Genomic DNA, 20,692 nt, shown 5'->3' with positions numbered 1-20,692 from the left:
TTTCTTCTGTACCACTTAACTTTCTATCATTAACATATATTAATATTGCAATAAGAATTCATTTTTTAAAAAAGATCATAAGCAAGTCGGGAGTAGGAATAATTATTCTTCTTTAGATCCACATAATGGTTGGCATTTTTCCATAGTTTTCAGCAAATGTGAGTTGAATAAATGATGATTGAAGTGGGACTCTTAGGAGAGCACTTTGTGAAATCTACACTGCAATTTGTTCAGCAAATACCTATCGAGCACTTACAGTGGTCCATGCACTGTTCTAGCAGCAGCAATAAAGCACTTTTAAATATGCACCAATAATCTAATATTGCAGCTTTTAAATAATGCTTCCTGGGCTCTCGACTAATGGATGGTCAGGAGGTTGATTGGTTGTGTCCAGTCCTTGATTGTATGGTTTCATTTTCCTTTTTGACCATGAACCAGGCAAAGGCCCACTCACTCTTGTGGTGTTTACATCCTGATGGAGATAGATGTAAAAATGACAGAAAGTAAACAAATATGTAAATAAGATAATTGCAGATAGTTATAAAAGTGTTCTAAAAATAACCAAGCAGGGCAAGGTGATGAAGAGTGAAGGCGCGTCTCTGAGGAGGTGTTATTTGAGATGAGATCTCACTGATGAGAAGGAGTCAGTTGTGACAATCTGGGGAAAGAACTTCAAACAAATGCAAAGCAAAACAATGCCGGTGAGGAGGAGCAAGCTAGTAGTGTTCGAGAAATAGAAAAAAGACTGCAAACAGTGCCAGAGTTTCGCAAAAGACGATACAGGCATAGGAAAACATGCTATCGTTAGCGTGCAGACAAATGTAGATGAAGACCACAATCAGAGTAACAGACATTTTTAAATCTGGGGGTGACCTTGAGCCTTCAGAAGAGCGATCGATGGTGAGTCTCTGGAGGCCATGTGTCCTGTGCGGTGCACAAGGGGACCAAGTTCTGTCTCCATGAATCCCGGTGGCCAGACCTGCTCATGTCTCAGCATTTCTCCACAACAAACCTACCCCCAGGATGGTGTAGAACACAGCACATTCACCTGTCACCAAACCACCGTTCCGGGTCTAAGGCTGCCTCTCTCCACCGGATTGGTGAAAGGGTGGTCAGTGTTTTGCTCTTGGGCCTAATTCCAGCTGCTTATTTGAATCCTGCCTCTGGGACCTTGGACAAATGGTTACTATGTTGAAGGGGACGCTTTGCAGAAAGCTGCCGGGGCAGGCGTTTTGGCACTCTCTGCTCTCATCCTCACTGGGCTTTGTTATTTCAACTCTCAGACGTGGGCGTCTGCAAAGCTCTTGCCATGCTCTGGAAGCTCTGATCTTTTTGACTTACAAACTTTCGAGAATGGATTATACACCTCTTTGCCTCTGCTCGGTCACGCTGTTCAACTCACAATAAGGAGGAAATAACAGATAAGCCCACGGGCAAGACAGGCCTCCTCTGATCACCTGGTTATTTTTTAGAATTTAGTCTCTGAGGACAAGGTTCTAGAGGAATTGTATCCAAGAAATTTGGAGACTGAGTACCTTATTCTGCTGAGTTTATGGGGTTGTCTCCCAGCTTCTCACAAAACTCACAGTATAACTAAACATTATATATGAGCTTTTGCCTTTTAGTTTATCAAATTCTTGAAGGGAATTCAGCTTTATTACTATCAATACCTGATCAAACTTCTGTTTCTGTCCTGAGAATGGTGGAGGAAGGGAAAGGCTGTTAATTCACAAGTAAAGACTTTGCAGAAAATCAGTCAGTGTTTAATTTTTTACAACTTCTCTCTCTATTCAGTTGATACCAGTTACGGATGGTTATATGTCCTAGGGAAACTAAAATTAGGAAATACTGGTATTTCACATTACTAATTTCTAAATCCCAGGAAGAAGAGCCTGGAGAAGCTCCATGTAGGGAAGAGTTTCCCTTAGAGATGTCTCAAAATACTACAGATCCTAAACTGAAACTTAATCCTCAAATGTGTTTATTTTACTTGTCCTAAAATGATCTGTCCACAAATATAAAACTGTAAGTAATAAATTATTATTTTCCCATTGTAGGAATTTCTTTTTTTTATTTATTTTTTTTAAGTTTTTATTTATTTATTCATGAGAGACAGAGAGAGAGAGAGAGGCAGAGGGAGAAGCAGGATCCCCTCTGAGCAGGGAGCCCGATGCAGGACTCATCCTAGGACCCTGGGATCATGACCTGAGCCGAAGGCAGATGCTTAACCATCTGAGCCACCCAGGCGCCCTCTTTTTTTTTTTTTTTTAAAGATTCTATTTATTTGTCAGAGAGAGAGAGAACGAGTAAGCACAAGCGGGGGAGAGGCAGGCAGAGGGAGAAGCAGGCTCCCCACTGAGCAGGGAGCCCGATGCAGGACTCATTCTGGGACCTTGGGATCATGACCTGAGCCGAAGGCAGTTGCTTAACCGACTGAGCCACCCGGGCGTCCCACTGTAGGAATTTCTAATGTGAAATAAAAGATTTTTTTAAGTAAAATGCTATATAATAAAAATTTAAAAAAAATTTTACATCTGACAATATCAAGTGTTGATGAGGATGTGAAAGAACTGAAAGTCTCAGACCCCGCTAGTATGAGCATACACAATGGTACAACCACTACAAATAGCAGTTTTCTTACAAAGTTAAACATACATTTACCGTACAGTCATATGTATTTGTATGTGTGTGTGCATATATATACATATATATTTATATATACATGTGAGTATATATGTGTGTGTATATACCAAAGAGAAATGAAAATACATGTCCACACAAAAACTGCACACAAATGTTCATATCAGCTTTATTTACAGTAGCAAAACATTGGAAACAGCCCAAATTTCCAACAGCAGGTGAATGGATCAACTAATTGGGGTCTATCTGTACAGTGGAATACAACACAGCTATCAAAAGGAACAAAATAGGGATATACATAACAACCTAGATCAATCTCAAGAATGATATGCAGAGCCCCATAAGCCAGGCACCAAAGAGTTCAAACTGCGTGATTCCATTTATGTGGAACTTTGGAACAGGCAAAACTAATTTATAGTGACCAGCAGTAACTGGGGACAAAAGTGGTGGTGGCGTGGGGAAATTAACCACGAAGGGCATGAGAGAACTTTTTGAGGTGATGGAAACATTCTTTCTTGATTGTGGTGATGGTGATAGCAGTGTATACATTTGTCAAAACCCAACAAACTTGGGTTCAATATGAGTACATTTTATTTTATGTGAATTATAGTTCAATAAAGCTGACATGTTAAAAAGTGCCAGAAGAAACTATGTATGAAAACTGCTGAAAAGATTCAGTGCCAAAAAGGTGGGGGAAAAATTGGCATGTTTCCTGGAAGAAGGATTTTGAAGAGGAGAGAAGCCAGCCCAAGGAGAGGAAAGCACAGGAACAAAGCACAAGAGGAAGGAATTCACACAGTGGGGGAGAAGAAAAGATTATTACTTTATGAAAAAATTAACTTCGAAGTAAAGTAATATTGCTGAGGATTTGGGCTCTTATTTTTATTACTCTCTCGACATTGTTTAGCAGCAATAAGGCACTTTTAAAAATGCACCAATGATTTAATATTGCTGCTTTCGAATGATGTTTCTCAAGCTTTTGCTTAATGGATTTTAAGGAGGTTGAATGGTTGTGTCTAGTCCTTGACCTACACCGTTTAATTATCCTTATCGACTGACTCATGAAATTCTATCATGTGCAGTGGCATGCTATAAATGAAGCTTTGTTCCTTTTGTGAAATTGAGAGCTCCCCACCTTTCCTCTTCGCTCGTGATCAAGAACTGGGCTGCATCTTCTCCCACTGCCTGAGACACAAGTCTAACAAGACAAATGACCATGAAAAAGACATCTTGATATTCTATCAAAAATCTACATGAGCGCCTCTCATATAATGTATTTTTTTAAAGATTTTATTTATTTATTTGACAGAGAGAGACACAGCAAGAGAGGGAACACAAGCAGGGGGAGTGGGAGAGGGAGAAGGAGAAGCAGGCTTCCGTGGAGTGGGGAGCCCGATGCGGGGCTCGATCCCAGGACCCTGGGATCATGACCTGAACCAAAGGCAGACACTTAACGACTGAGCCACCCAGGCACCCCTCATATAATGTATTTTTTAAAAAATACGCAATGGGGGGCACCTGACTGGGTCAGTTGGCAGAGCATATGACTTGTGATCTTGGGGTTGTGGGTTCGAGCCCCATGTAGGGTGTAGAGATTACTAAAAATAAATCAATAAATCAATAAAAATAAAAATATGCAATGAAACCAGATTTTAGAATCAGGGCCAGCCACACCAGCTGGGAGGTAGGAGATGATTTCTGGACATTTGGAAGATGAAGATGCCTCTTAAAATGTATCCTTTCCCCTGACTGGTAGTCAAGAATCTGCAAGAAAGTGCCATTCCTGTAACCTGAGGCATTTAGGAGACTTTAAAGTCCCTTGGGACCTGAACATTTTAGCCTTCTAAATCAGCACTTGAAAACTTAAGGTTCAAGGGCTAAAACAGACCTGTATATGAGTCTTACTCAGACCTCCTAGTGTTACATTCATGTGCATGTGTGTGTATATATACATATATATATGGAATGTATGTGTGTATATATACATATGTATTTAGAAAGAGTATGAAAGACTCAATGGTGCTTATCCTCTCTAGCTCACCTGCCCAAGTAAACTCTTCCATTCACTGTCTTTAGTCTTTTTTTTTTTTATAATTCTGTTAGTTTTAAGAAAACTGATAATATAAATGATTCTTGCCAGATAAATACAAGTTAATTGTGTCCAGTGAAATGCAACTGATTGTTGGATCGATGAATAAATAGATCCACTTGGTGGGTAGATCTGTTTTGCCTCTATTTGGAAATGCATTTCAAAAGTCTTTATTCCCTGAAAGTCTCTGTGCGTTAAACTGTCTCTTGAACTGGTTGTAACATCTTACTGGTTCCCTCATTAATGAGTTAGACAAAATATTTGATACATGCACATTTTATAGTTGATTTTATCTTTTTAAAAAATCATCTCTTAAATACACATAATTTGGGATCCCAAGAGGAGAAAGTTGAGTGAATCATTACACAATCGCTATTCATGACGCATTGTCATCTTTGATTCTTGTAAGGTTCCTTTCTTGTTTGTTTGTTTTCATAATTTCCTTTTATCCTTAGACATCCCAGTCTTTCCCTGCCCCAGCCCTGGACAACTGTTTTCATGTGTATAGTACGTATCTTTTTCTTTGAATGTGTTCCTGTGTGTTTTTTTTTAATTGAGGTAAGACATATATGTTAAAGTCCATAAAGAAATTTAATCTTAGGTATAGAACTCAATCTCCATGTAACCACCACCCAGACATAGAATTTTTCCAACACACTGTAAGGTCCCGGGCCCCTTCTCAGGCAGTACTGACAGGCAATACAACTAGCACCTGCCCCTCCCCCTCACAGGTCCCACCGTTCAGGGTCTACCTCTATAGATTAGTTCTACCTGTTCTTGAACATATCGTACAGTATGGGCTCTGCTGCATCTGCCTTTTTTCATTCACCATTATGCCTATAAAATTCATCCATGTAGGAGTAACTTATTCATTTTTTACTGCTGAGTAGTGTTCATTTTATAAATATACTGCAAGGTATTCATTCTCTTGTTGCAGGTGAGAACCCAAATCATTTACATTCATACAGCTTACTGTCCACATAACACGACTCTACTATTCCAATGGCATTAACAGTGGGATTTTATTATTTTATTTTATTTTTTTTAAGATTGTATTTATTTGTCAGAGAGAGAGAGAGCACAGGCAAGGGGAGCTGCAGGCAGAGGGAGAAGCAGGTTCCCCACTGAGCAAGGGGCCCGATGTGGGGCTCGGACCCAGGATCCCAGGATCCAGGACTTGATCGCTTAACCGACTGAGCCACCCAGGCGTCCCATGGATTTTGTTATTTTAGTAAACTCTTGTGCAAGAAGATTGTAAGCCCTTTTTTGTTCATTCCAGGAATTTCCTGAAAGAAACTCATTAAACAATAATTCATACTTCTAGTTGATTTAAACCCTTTGGCTTTTGGTGTCCATCAGTCCTAAACTAGTATATCATTACCCTTACCTACTTTTAACCAAGATCCTCTCCCTTATGTTGAAAGACTCACCTTAGAGCAGACTTCAAAATTTCAATAACTATCTTGCCTTGGCCCTTCCCACTGTGAGATACTACAAAGATTTTGTCAAAGTCATTCTTGACTCAGGTTTATCTCAAAAATAGGTGATTTTGGTGATAATTTAGGGAACCAGCATTCAACAAGGAGCATTTGGCTTGTTTCTCATTTTTGGCTTTTATGAGTAAAGCTGCTTTGAACGTTCTTATACTTGGTTCTTTATGGACGTATCCACTCATTTTCATTAGGCAGATAGCTAGGAGTAACCCACTCCTAGCTCGTGTGCTTGTAGTCTAATTTACCTAAATGGTATCATGCTATATGCCTCCCTTAAAAATTTTGGAGCTTTCACATAAAATTGAGCTTTCCAGCTTTTCCTGAAAAATTGAAAGAACTGGCAATACCAGGTCAGCATGCCCTTTCTTGTCACAGTTACTGGAGCTGAGAAGGAGCTATCCACCCTCTCCTTGTTTAAGTCATTTGTCTGCTCCAGTGGGAATTTTAGTTGGTAACCTCCGTTCTAACTCTAGGCCTTGGAAGGGCAACTCTCCAAGCACCCGTTAATTTTATTACAGATAACCAAGAGCAGGTTTTACTAGAAAGGAATAGGACCATCAGGGCCTAAGGAAGGAGACCCCTCTGCCAATGATGCTGGGAGGCAGCAAGGACAGAAAGCAAAGATGCCTTAGGACATCTTGACTTATTTTGCAATTCTCTCCAGAAAGAGACTGGCAATGGCAAAAGGAGAAGCATGAAAATAGGAAAAGACCTGAGTCGGTCTCCCTTACTTGTTATCACCATAAGGCACATTTATGGAACATTTTTTGCATATAGGGTGCTGCAGATGCGAAGAAGAGTTAAAATAGCTCCCTCCTGCTGAATCAAAAGGGTTTAACCTAATCCAGAGTATTTAACGTTATAAAAAATAAATTAGCCATTGAAAACCAATAATACAGCTTCTCTATTATGCTGGTAGGTATACGAGCAGAGCAGAGCAGAAATCAAATGCACTTCCACACAGTTAAGGGGGCCCATTGGCTCCAAGGGCTGGACAAGACTCTGTGCTAATTGAAGAAACCTTCTACTCCTCAGAATGGGTTTTGTTTTGTTTTCCAGCCTAGAAAGAGAATGTCTGTGTTTGGGAGGTATGTCTGTACTTTGTATAATTAACAAAAGGAGGTGGTTTGTCTGTACCTCATACTGGAAATTGCAAAAGGGAAGCCACTTCTTCCCCTCATTCAGGGGAAGGAGAAATTAACTCTTTACTCCCCTTCCTTAAAAACTTGTGCTAAGGGTGCCTGGGTGGCTCAGTAGGTTAAGCGTCTGCCTTTGGCTCAGGTCATGATCCCGGGGTCCTGGGATTGAGTTCCGGGTCGGGCTCCCTGCTCAGAGGGGAGTTTGCTTCTCCCCTGCCCTCTGCCCCTCCCCGCTGCTCGTGCTTGCATGCTCTCTCTCTCTCTCTCTCTCTCAAATAAATGAATAAATAAAAATCTTTAAAAAACAGAAAACAAAAAACCTTGTGCTAAAATTGCTTAGCCCTTTCATAAATGAAATTTGACTCTACTTGTTTGGCTTGGTGTGATGGTCTTGGGACAACTGAATGATCCATGGGGCAAAAAAGGGAGGCTTTAACCACCCATCCTCATGGCAGCTCAGCCCATCATGTGCACTGAACCTTAGAAACATCAGCCCTGGGCGCCTGGGTGGCTCAGATGGTTAAGCGTCCGCCTTCTGCTCTGGTCGTGATCTCCAGGTCTTAGGCTCAGCGGGAAGTCTGCTTCTCCCTCTCCCTCTGCCTCTCCCCTGTGCTCATGATCACTCTCTCTCTCTCCCTCCCTCTCTGTCTCAAATGAATAGATAAAATCTTTAAAAAAAAGAAAAGAAAGAAATTTCAACACTGCACACATAAGGAGGAGAGTAGCTAACAAACAGAATGAAAGACCTAGATGCTGGGAGAAGCTCTAGGAATATGGAAGCTTCTGCTTGTCCCTGTAGCTGAGAGGACACTGCCTTCTGAAAGGGGAAGGGAGGGAGACCGTCTGGGTGGCGCTTGTATTGTTTAAGAGTCAAATATGTCATACCCACCATCATTTGTCAAAGAGCTCGATGTGAATCAAATGACTCCATCGGATGTCCATCATGAAGACAGATAGATGAGAGAGCTTTTCACACCAGACTAACTGATAGCTGTCCAGAACAACCTTGGGTTTTGCAGGCAGAATTTGACTTCCAGGTGTTCAAAATGTGTGATCCTCAATTTTTCAGGCCAGAAGCCTGTTGTTTTTAGCTTTTTCTCCAGAGCAGTGCAGGTCCACCATGCTCCAGAACAGCTGGAGTTGAGAGGGCTGAGTCTCCACCTCCAATCTCTACTCTGCCTCTTTCTCTGATCCTCTATGATGCCTTCCCAGGTTCCCAGGATGCCTGCGCCGTCTCCACCTTCAGCCCATCAGTCAACCTGACCTCTCATTATTTCAATCCACAGATTTGTGTTCTAATTCATCACCAGTCTTTTGTCCTGGGTTCACTTTTTAAGAACGTCCAACCGTCAGCCTGACTTCCCTGGATCTCCTCTTGAGAACTATCTCAATTAGTAGCCAGGTCAAGTTCCCTGCTTCCCATGTAGGTGTTGGAAAACATTGAAACGAAAAGCATCTCAAGATATTACTCCAATCTGAATCAAAAGTCTGTAGTCCTTTCTTTAATTTTTCCTGTTTCTTAAAAACTTTGTTGGCTGCTTTCTTTATGCCAAGCACAGTGCTAAATGTTAGTCTGGACATTATCTTATTGAATTGGCATTTCCATGTTTCTAGGGATGTATCCTCAATAAACTAATACTTAGCACAATTTGGAAGGTTACAATTATGGAATCACTTACATTTTTTAAATATGAAGCATAAGCCAATTTCCTAAGCTATCTCAGTCATCAGCTCCAGTGAACTAAAATCAAGCAGACCTTTACGGGTGAGTTTGTGGCAAACATTAAGGATATAAAACACATTTAGGAGATATTAGAAAGGCATCATAGAGAGAATTAGATTTAATGCCCTCCATTTTCTGTGTAATAACCTGTAGCTGCTGCCCCTCAAAACTTACCAGTTTCTGCAGGACAATATATTTCTTGAGGTCATAACCACACTTAAATGTTTACATGGCACTCTACAACTTAATAAGTTCATCCAACTCGGTCTCCCTGTGGATTCAGCCTAGCAATCCATATGTAGAAGTTCTAGATAAAGCTGATCTCCATACTAAGCAACCCCACAGGAGATAGGAGACATAGGTGCTGCCGTAGTCTCTCCCATGACTAGCTCTGTGATCATAGAAGAGTCACAACTTCTTCCTTGAAAGTTGAAAATGCATTTAATACACCTAGCCTGAGAGCTTAGCCTAGTCTCCCTTAAACGTGCTCAGAACACTACATTAGCCTACAGTTGGACAAAATCATCTAACACAAGGGCCACTTTACGGTGAAGCGTTGACTGTCTCATGTTAAAAGAGTCACGACTTCTTGGAATGCCTTTCACAACCTATAAAGTTAAGGGAAGTGTCCAAAACTCGAAGCCTTTTCAGATCTGACATTCCTGATCCCATTAATCTGTCATCACACAAGTTATATAATCACCAAGCTGAAATGCCTCTGGAGGCCAGGCCAAATAAATGAAGTGGCTGAATAGGGTGGTGAAGACAAGGTGGGGATCTTGGGAAGGGAGGACTTTACTACCAACTCCCATAATTTCATTACGTTCTCCATTCTCAGATATGGACACCTGAAGTTTTTCCATTTTGTATAAAGTACTAAATAACCATAGACTCAAGACAGGTTCCCTGCCCCCAGCACTCCCTTCCAACCACAGTGCCATGCTCAAGCCCCTCAATTATAGAACCCCTGGTGCTGCAGCTAGCCAAGGACAAGTATTGGGAATGGCTGGGCTTTGGCAAACTGGAGAGCACATACCCCATTTGTAATGGATCCTTGTTGGTGCCCCACCTAGAACACTTAGATCACATTTACCCGCTCTGTGTGCCCAGCACCCAGCTCCTACATCCTTTGCTGCTAGTGTTTCACCCTTGTGACCTTTAGAGGTTTGTTCTTGGGCCCTAGAGTTAATCCCCGAGAAAGACAGGAAAAGTGCCTAGAGAGTATGGCTTGCCCTCTTCCTGGCCATCCATGGCCCATGGAGTAGGGGTATAAAAACCCACGTCCTTTACCTCTAGGCAGGATAAATTCGGAAGTATCAATTATGCGGTAGTGCTCCCAGTGGACTCAGTCTGAGATACCACCCGAAATATCCTTGTTTGGCTTCTTCCCCTACCATATTCTGCATCCTGACCTTTACCAGTTTCTGTCAGAAGCACTTTCTTAACTAATCATTTACACCCAAATCATTGGCTCAGACACTGCTCCTGGGAGAACCCACCTTCTAATACTATCTGCATGCATTCATATGAAACTTTTAAGAAAGGTTATTGTTCTGTCAAACAAAGTATAGTAGAGAACCAAATTTAACCAGTAAACCACCAGTTTGCAATCTCTGGCTTAGTCTAAGAAGTTTTATTCCTTCTGGTGAAGAAAGCAGGGACTTGACGAGGCTGCTGAAGAATTTGACGAAGATGTTGAGACTCCAGAGACCCATATATGTAATGCCTATGGCTACTGTAAGCTCTTCTGTTTCCTCATGCATTTGGTCCTTTCTGCTCTGTATATCAATGCCTGCTATAAAGACTAGAGAACAGGAACAAAGTGGCTAATTCTTGGGCTGGTTTATGGTGCAGAGTAGAAACTACTTACTCTTTCCATATTTTAAAGACCCCATGGTGTTCCTTGTACTAAATAAAAGCCTAGCATTTATTTAGTGTAATGTAGTCTTCAAAGTGTAGTCTTCAACGTGCTTTCCATGATCTTATGCCATTCCTACAATATCTCTGTAAGGTAGTAGGAAAATACTACCTTATTTCATAGGTGAGGAAACTGAAGCTCTTAAATTTGCAAGTCAGACAAATATCATTCTAAAATATGAGTTTTTTCCAGCATATAGAGAGTTGGTAAAAGACTCATTTTCTTAGAAAATTGGTGATCCCAAAACAGATAACAGTAGAAGGACATATGAAAATTGAGACAGAGAGAATTAGAAGAGAATATGCAAAGAGAAAATAGGATGTTTATGGTAGAAACCAAAGAAGTTGACATCATAAAGAGTTGGGAAAACAAGCAAAATGGAGAGAAGACATAAAATGGTGTGGTTCACAGGAAAGGTGGAAAAGTAGAAAGAGCAAAATTGGCTGGCGGGGGGACAAAGACCCCCTCATTCAGAGAAATGGAAAACACCAAGATGAATGGTCAGAATTGAGGCTGGTGGGTCACTTTTGAGGGTGACAAAGGCCATAAACAATACAAACCATAAAAAGTACGGGAGGGCGCCTGGGTGGCTCAGATGGTTAAGCGCCTGCCTTCGGCTCAGGTCATGATCCCAGGATCCTGGGATCGAGTCCTGCGTTGGGCTCCCTGCTCCTTGGGAGCCTGCTTCTCCCTCTGCCTCTCTCTCTCTCTCTCTCTCTCTCTCTCTCTCTGTCTCTCATGAATAAATAAATAAAATGTTTAAAAATAAATAAATTAGTTAATTAAAAAAAACATACGGGAGGATGTCAAGACAGCCCCAGCACAGGCATGAAAGAGGTCTGGAGAACTGTCCTGCTGGCCCTGGGAAAGGCAGACAGCTAACACACTGGGCTAAGACTGGGCTAAGCCAGGCACTGAGAGGTCTGTGATCGGCAACAGGCAGAAAAGCAAGCAGCGGAGTCCACCGGCCAAGAAGGAAGCAAAGAGTGCTTAGCAAGCTAGGACCGGGCAGCTCCAACCTCAGGTTTTAGGGATTCCACCCCACACATTAGTTCCAAAGGATTAGCCATACTGGGCAGGGACTATGGTTTGGGGAAAATAAGAGATGATGGACACTGAAGTTCAAGGCAAAGCAGATCAGGTCTGACCTTCAGGGGGCACTTGGGTGGCTCAGTCGTTAAGCATCTGCCTTCGGCTCAGGTCATGGTCCCAGGGTCCTGGGATCGAGTCCCACATCAGGCTCCCTCCTCGGGGGGGAAGCCCGCTTCTCCCTCTCCCACTCCCCCTGCTTGTGTTCCTGCTCTCGCTGTGTCTCTCTCTGTCAAATAAATAAATAAAATCTTCAAAAAAACAAAAAAAAAGTCTGAGCTTCAGGCCTGACAGGTTACTGATGTGGCCCTATAATTTTTCCTGTTTGCTGCTCAGTTCGATCCCAAACCGAGGTCAGCTGTGAGACTATGGAGCACAGCCATTAAAAGTATAGACTCCCAGAGCTAGTCAGCCCGGGTTCAAATCCTGGTCCTGCCACTTGCTAGTGGAGTGATCTATTGCATCAGTTTCCCCATCTGTGAATTGGGTCTAATAACAGTATGTACTTCACAGGGTTATTAGGACAACTGAGCTAATATATGTAGAGTGGTTAGAAGAGTGGTTCATATATAGTCAGCACTACGTAAATGTCAACTGTTATTTAGGATGGAGGCTGCCACAGGTGTGGGCAGGGGTGGGGCGGTGCAGAGGGGGTTATGTGGGCAGGACAACAGGCAGGTCATTACAAACAGGGAGCTAGGAAAAATGTTTAAGAACAGAATTGGTATAGTATCTTACCAAAGGCTTCAGAAAGGGATTATGGACATCCTGGTGAAAAATCAGTCAGACCTGATAGTTTGATTTTTCCCTGTGGCCTTGAATCCTCACTAGGCTGAGAACACATTCCCAGGCTCTGCAAGTCTTTAAAAGGTCAGGAACTTGGCAATAAGCCTGCACTTTACCAGCCCTTGCTCTTTATTTATTCTGGGCAAAAACAAAGAACTTCAGTTCTATGAATATCATGAGTCCAACAAACCAGGACATTTTCTGTAATCTGTCCTGAGTGCTACAACCTCTACTTGGAATTAGATGCGCCTCACAGTTGGCGGGGGGGCGGATGGAAATGTGATTTCCATTGTGTTTGTCCTTTTCAATGGGAAATGATGGAGAGGGCTTTTGTTATGCCAGAGTAGATTCAGAGAAATGAAAAGAGTTAGCTAAATTATTATTACATATGTACATAAACTAATTGCAAAAGCTTTCAAAGGTCATGAACTTTCTTTTGGAAGGACAAAAAGGAAGGCTTCCCGTGGCTTTAGTTTTATAAGAACACCTGTTAGAAGGAAAATAATGACAGGGATGCTCAAACATCTAGGCATAGCAGGACATTGTAGGTTCACACATAGGAACGGGATTTGACATTCACTCAAAGCTGCTTTTTGAAGCCCATGGCATGTGATGAACTATACCAATCACATTTATGCCACACATAATTTTTCCTACCATAGACATATTTCAAATGCAAACATCACAAGCTATTTGAAGGAAAATTAGGTAATGGTTCAGTTTTTCCATTCTATGTAACACTGCAATAGCAAGCCATGCATAAAGTTGAATTAAAATATTAATTTTCCAAGAGTTCTAGGAGTTGCAAGTTTTATTTCTATAGATATTTAGCACCTCTTGAAAATGAGCTATAACTGCTGCGATGGTTTTAGTAGAATTCCCCTAAAACTTTTAATTTTTTTTTCCAGACAGTCTATGTTCCAGCCAACACTGGAGTGGCAGAGAGCTAAATAAAAGGTAGCAAATTCATTCAGAGAAACCATTTTCCCAGTCTGAAAGATAATGGCAGTGATAGCCCATCATGAGAAAAAGGTTTGAAAATGAGCTGAAAACTATTCTGTGCACCTGCTGAGACTTGTAGGATAAAATATGATTTGAAGACGACGAGTCAGCCACGATCCTCAGTGAACAAACATTTCTAGAGGGCTTATTGCACAAAGGTGATATTAGGTGTTGCAGGAGACCCAAAACAGAACTCATAAATGCCACTCCTCAGAATGGTTGTAACCCATTTGGGGGGAGAAGAAACATAAGCATACTTGAAAATGAGATAAAACTTCAGAATGGATGTATGTCTATTCAGGATATCCTCTGTTGCAACAAGAGAAAACCACTTGAACAATGGAAAAAGATCTGGGCTCATGCACCTGGCCAGTCCAAAGGTCAGGTGGGCGACGGTTTGACTGGTCAGCTCTACAATATCATCAAAGTCCTAGTTTCTTCTGGTCTCTCTCCTCTCTCTCCACTGGGCTGGCTTCTCTCATAATCCTGAAATGGTTGCCACAGATTCAGGCTTCACATCTCAACATCACAATGACCCTTCTTTAAAAAGAGAACTTATTTCCCAGTAATTCAAGCAAGAGTCCTGAAATTGACCCTGATCAGGTATCTTAACTCCCATGACCACCTGGGCAATGGATGTGTTCACTAGCGTACGACAACTGCAAACCCAGCGCTAGAACTAGGGGAAGAGGGAGCTTCCCTTCTCAAAACTCTTGGACTTGGAGCTCCTGGGTAGCTCAGTTGGTTGAGTGTCCGACTCTTGACTTTGGTGCAGGTCATGATCTCAGGGTCGTGAGATAGAGCCCCACTTCTGGCTCTGCGCTGGGCATGGAGACTGCTTCAGATTCTCTCTCCCTCTCCCTCTGCCCCTCCTCCTATCTTCCCACCTCTCACCCCTACCCCATCACTGGTGCTCTCTCTGCTCCTGCTCTCTCAGGAAAAAAAAAAAAAAAAACACCTCTTGGGCTGCATGAAGGAGGAATAGATAAGCAAGGGAGACCCTGGGTACTGTTTGTTTGTTTTTTTTAAGATTTTATTTATTTATGTGAGAGAGAATGAGAGAGCACAAGCAGAGGGAGCAGCAGAGGGAGAAGTAAGCTCCCTGCTGAGCAAGGAGCCCAACACGGGGCTTGATCCCAGGACCCTGAGATCATGACCTGAGCCAAAGGCAGACGCTTAACTGACTGAGCCACCCAGGTGCCCCAAATCTGGGTACTGTTAAAAAAGGGGAAGGGGAGATGGACACTGTGTAGGCAACCACCCATGTCTACCCAAGAAATTCAGAAATCTCTCTTAGAATTGGTTCTAACATTTCACAGTTAAAATGGTAGTCATTTTGTTGAGCCTAAATTCTTGTGCAATTTAAGCTAACTTATTTTTCTTTTCTTCAGAATGGAGCTGAAAAGACATGAACTCCTTTCACCCCCCCACCCACACTCATCACACGCATTTGTGTATTTGAAGAGGGCTATTAGATAATACCTGCAATTGTCATCCATCCATTTCAAGTAATTTGAAATCCTTTGATTTCTTAAAACTTGCTTGAGAATTACCTACTTTTCTACTTTCGGATTTTTATTTCTCTTCTCTGGGTGCTCTTCGGTGTTTCAGAATGTCTTGCTAAAGTAGAGTAACAATCTTAGTGGAGGCCAGGGCCCACTATAGCTACCATTAATTGAGAAGCTATTATGTACCAGTAGACTTCATGTGTTTTTCGTTCTTTAGCCAATTTAATGCTTGCAACAGTGCCATGTGATATGCGATATCACCTATATTTTAAAGATGAAGAAAGTAAAGTTCGAAGAGGTTAAGTTATTCGCCCTCAAGCATGACATAACAGAGACTGTATCAAAATCCAGGATTCAGGGGCAACTGGGTGGCTCAGTCATTGGGTGTCTGCCTTCGGCTCAGGTCATGATCCCAGGGTCCTGGGATCGAGCCCCACGTCGGGCTCCCTGCTCAGCGAAAAGCCTGCTTCTCCCTCTCCCACTTCCCCTGCTTGTGTTCCCTCTCTCACTGTGTCTCTCTCTCTGTCAAATAAATAAATAAAATCTTTAAAAAACAAAAACAAAATCCAGGATTCTCTCATTCCAAAGCCTGCTTTATTTCCATCAAGCCAAACTGCCTCTAAAACACTAATAGTCTAGCCTGAGTAATGTCGAGTATAATTAATGTGCAAAAATGATTCCTGCACATTATGTAAATTTAAGGAAAGAATAAACATCAGCACCTGTAAGCCTGTCACTTGAGAATTATTCCAAGGTTAATATATTAAAACAAACTATCCTTCTTCAGTATTCAAATTGTGTTCCCCCCCCAACAAATCACTTAATTCTCCTCTAAAGCCAGGTTTATGAAGTGATGTGGGTCAAATGCATTATAATATAGAAATGATTAATGATTTGCATATGCTAATAACATTTTTTATAACCCTTCTTCAAGTCTTGCTGATTAACTGATTTTAGACAAGGTTACTTTAAATTTCAAAATATAGAAAAATGAACACCTTTTGCTTTTAAAATCAGTAGAAGTTCACTGACTAAAGCAGTCATTGGAAGGGGTTAAAAAGAAAAAAAATGCAAACAATTATGTAATGTTGAGTTTAAGGGATAAAGGGCCTCAATTAAAGCCATGCCAAAAAAAGTAATTAGGCTGCACATCATTGTCAGAATGAACTGGAACAAGAAAAATGAAAAATCTGGTTAGGAAAAGAGAGGGAAGCCTCATGGTGCTGTCACCCTATATTAGCACAAAATTATCTTCTGGGTGATATTCTTTCTCCTCCCTGGGCAGAATGCTGCCTTTCACACATTTGCATATGTTGCTGACAGTCTCAACCCAGTCTTCCTTCTAACAACCAAAGCATTACATTTCCAAGCGCCTTTGTGATCTCTTTTTTTCTAAAACCGCCAACAGGATGTATAGTAAGTAAGAGCTTGCTGGGGTAATGTGACCCTGAGAAGAATATCTGGCCTCAATACACTTTTAGAAGGAAAAGAAGCTTTATCCTGAATTACATGGCAACACCCAATTAATTTAATCCAAATACTGTGATTTACTGGAAACATTTCAATTGCTAAAAGAAATTTTTTTGTAAAGATTTTATTTATTTATTTGAGAGAGAGAGAATGAGAGATAGAAAGCACGAGAGGGAAGAGGGTCAGAGGGAGAAGCAGACTCCCTGCTGAGCAGGAAGCCCGATGCGGGACTCGATCCCGGGACTCCAGGATCATGACCTGAGCCGAAGGCAGTCGCTTAACCAACTGAGCCACCCAGGCGCCCTGCTAAAAGAAATTTTTAAAGGTTTCTATTCAGTCTAACATTTTTTTCTGATTTACTATATACTTATTTATTACACAAACATAATGAGTTAAAATGTTTATAATATAACAATTATAATGTTTATCATATAATAATTATACCAAAAAAATGTCCCCCTTTGTTAAGGAGGCACAAAACATTTCCACCAGCCTAACAAATCGATTATTGGGGCACCTGGGTGGCTCAGCCGTTAAGCGTCTGCCTTTGGCTCAGGTCATGATCCCAGGGTCCTGGGATCTAGCCCTGCATCGGGCTCCCTGCTCAGCGGGAAGCCTGCTTCTCCCTCTCCCACTCCCCCTAGTCGTGTTCTCTCTCTCGCTGAGTCTCTCTCTGTCAAATGAGTAAATAAAATCTTAAAAAAACCCCAAACAAATCAATTATTTTTCTTTTTTCATATCCCTCTTTAATTCGTGTCTATATATGTATATATAATTTAAAATTTATCCTAATTTGAATACAAATACAAATTTTATATACTGTATTATTCATTTAATACAGGGTGATAAACATTTTACATGTTGCTATGAGCATCACAAGTATTTTTAATAATTTCATGATATTAAGATTAATGTTCTATGACTTAACCATTTTTTATTATTGTACATACAAATTATTTTCAATTTTTCCTGATTACTACTGAAGCTGCCATGAATTTCATCTTGCAGAAAATTTCCTCTGTATTTTGATATTTTCTTAGGGCAAATTCGCAAATATTTGACTACAATTATTTTTAAATGTGCCTGATTCAGTCACTACTGAAGGGGTTCAGGATCCCCACAGAATGTGTCACTTCGGCATGTGGATTATTTTGAGCCAAAGGCACTTTTGAGACCCTGTGGGCTCAAGAGAAACTTTTGCCCTCCCTTAACTACATAGAAGAATCTAAACTGAGGCTCTTGAGGCTCTTTCTCAGAATAAGGGTTATTAGCAGAGATAAATTTTATTTGAGTGACCCATCTGTACGGTAGGGCAAAAATCTAACTACCATACATCTGCTCTTCTTATCACCCTATGAAACGCATTCCTTATAGAGGCCACTTTTAGGTGATAGGCCTGAGCAATGGAAACTTGTGTAAGGCAAAAGGGCCCACAGTGAGTACCGTGGTCATAGGGAGGTCATAGGCCCTTGAAATGGTCATAGGCCCTCACTAACCAATGGGCTACTTACAAGCAGGCAATTACCAAAAAAGGGAAAATGCCATACGTTCCCATACTATCTCATTCCACCCTATACCTATAGTCCCTCACCACCACCTCCTGGTGGGCGGTCTCTCCTTTGCTGTCCTGCCCTCTGCTCCCTTGTGGTGTATTCAATAAACTTCTGTCTCCTTTGCTCTGCCTTGAGTGAATTCCTTCACTGCCCAGGCCACCAGCCCCCATCCAATAGGAAAGCACCACATTCCTTTCCTCTGAAACCCCAGACCCCTACATTCTCTTTAGTTCAGAATGACGTATATACCTCATTCTGCCTGACTGTCTTTAGAATTTCCATGTCTATGTGCATTCCCCATATGTAAGCCTATTAAATTTCATTTTCTCCTGTTAATCTGTCTCATGACAATTTGATTCTTAGTCCAGCTAGAAGGACGTTTGAGCAAACAGGAATTCTTGCTCTCCAACACTACTAAAAAAGGCTTCAAGATTAGCACAATAATTTTTTTTAAAGATTTTATTTATTTATTTGAGAGAGAGAAAATGAGAGAGAGAGAAAGCACATGAGATGGGGGGAGGGTCAGAGGGAGAAGCAGACTCCCTGCCGAGCAGGGAGCCCGATGAGGGACTCGATCCAGGGACTCCAGGATCATGACCTGAGCCGAAGGCAGTCGCTTAACCAACTGAGCCACCCAGGTGCCCAGCACAATAATTTTTAAGTCCACTATCTTTAAATAGATTGAGAGTCAAACTGTTTTTACATACTCTTTAGTAGTTTTGATAGATTTCAATGAAGCTTGGAATCTGTATATAGAAACATACTGCAAGCCACATAGGTAACTAAAATATTTCCAGTAGTCAGCTTAATAAAAACTAAAAATAAGTAGGTAAAATTAATTTAATTTTATTTATTTTTTTAAAGATTTTATTTATTTGTCAAAGAGAACGAGCAAGAGTGAGAGAGAGCGAGCAGCAGGCAGAGGGAGAAGCAGGCTCCCCGCCGAGCAAGGAGCCTGATGCGGGACTCGATCCCAGGACCCTGGGATCATGACCTGAGCTGAAGGCAGATGCTTAACTCTGACTGAGCCACCCAGGCATCCCGGTAAAATTAATTTTAATAATATATTTCATTTAACACCGTATACCCAAAGAATATCATTTCAACATGTAATGAATATGAAATATTGTTGAGATACCATATATTCTTTTCTTCATAGCAAGTCTTCAAAATCTGTTGTGTTTTACACATACAAAAGAGCTCAATTCAGATGCTAAATTTTCATTTAAAAAATTTTTTTTTTTTTTTATAAATGTAGGTTCCATGCCCAGCATGGAGCCCAGTGCAGGGCTTGAACTCACAACCCTGAGATCAAGACCTGGGCTGAAATCAAGAGTTAGATGCAGGGTGCCTGGGTGGCTCAGTTGGTTAAGCATCTGCTCAGGTCATGATCCCAGGGTCCTGGGATTGAGCCCAGCATCAGGCTCCCTGCTCAGTGGGATTGAGCCCGGCATCAGGCTCCCTGCTTCTCCCTCTCCCTCTGCCTGCTGCTTCCCCTGCTTGTGTGTGCTCCCTCTCTTTCTCTGTCAAATAAATAAATAAAATCTTTAAGGGATGCCTGGGAGGCTCATCCGGTTAAGTGGCTGCCTTTGGCTCAGGTCATGATTCTGGAGTCCCAGAATTGAGCCCTGCGTCTGGCTTCCTGCTTAGCAGGGAGTCTGCTTCTCCCTCTTCCTCTGCGACTCCCCACTGCTTGTGCTCTCTCTCTCTCTCGAATAAATAAATAAAATCTTTTAAAAAAAATAAAATAAAATCTTTTTTAAAAAGTTAGATGTTTAACTGACTGAGCCACCCAGGTGTCCCCATTAAAAATTCTTAATCTGTATTAATATTATAAAAAATTTAGTTAAGAAAAGTAAATTTACACACTCCAATCGTTCAAAACTTACTTAAAAGTTTCCAATAACTTAATTGAGTGTGAGTTTTTAAATTTAAATTAATAAATATTAAGTAAAATGAAAAATTCAGGGGTGCCTGGGTGGCTCAGTCGTTAAGCGTCTGCCTTCGGCTCAGGTCATGATCTCAGGGTCCTGGGATTGAGCACCACATTGGGCTCTTTGCTCAGCAGGAGTCAGCTTCTCCCTCTCCCTCTGCTGCTCCCCCTGCTGGTTCTCTCTCTCTCTCTCTGTCAAATAAAATAAATAAATAAATAAATAAATAAATAAATAAATAAATAAATAAATGACTTGACAAGATGATACCAAAACAAGATTTTTGTGAATAAAATGTTCCAGTATGTAAAGAAAATGAGCTCTTTTAGAAGCTTTTTTGAGGGAGGAGGA

At 41.3% G+C, this 20,692-nt stretch overlaps 1 pseudogene; it reads left to right on the top strand.

Annotated features, from left to right (window-relative positions):
- Positions 1 to 897: 897 nt before the first annotated feature.
- Positions 898 to 1,327, top strand: LOC148165061 (succinate dehydrogenase [ubiquinone] cytochrome b small subunit, mitochondrial pseudogene; annotated as a pseudogene).
- Positions 1,328 to 20,692: the final 19,365 nt, after the last annotated feature.

Source organism: Eumetopias jubatus, unplaced genomic scaffold (genome assembly GCF_037043125.1).
Source record: "Eumetopias jubatus isolate StellerSeaLion01/CBP00866 unplaced genomic scaffold, mEumJub1_p1.0 scaffold_1, whole genome shotgun sequence".
Taxonomy (NCBI): Eukaryota; Metazoa; Chordata; class Mammalia; order Carnivora; family Otariidae; genus Eumetopias; species Eumetopias jubatus.
The sequence above is the reverse complement of the archived record's forward strand: the minus strand, read 5'-3'. Positions and strand labels throughout refer to the sequence as shown.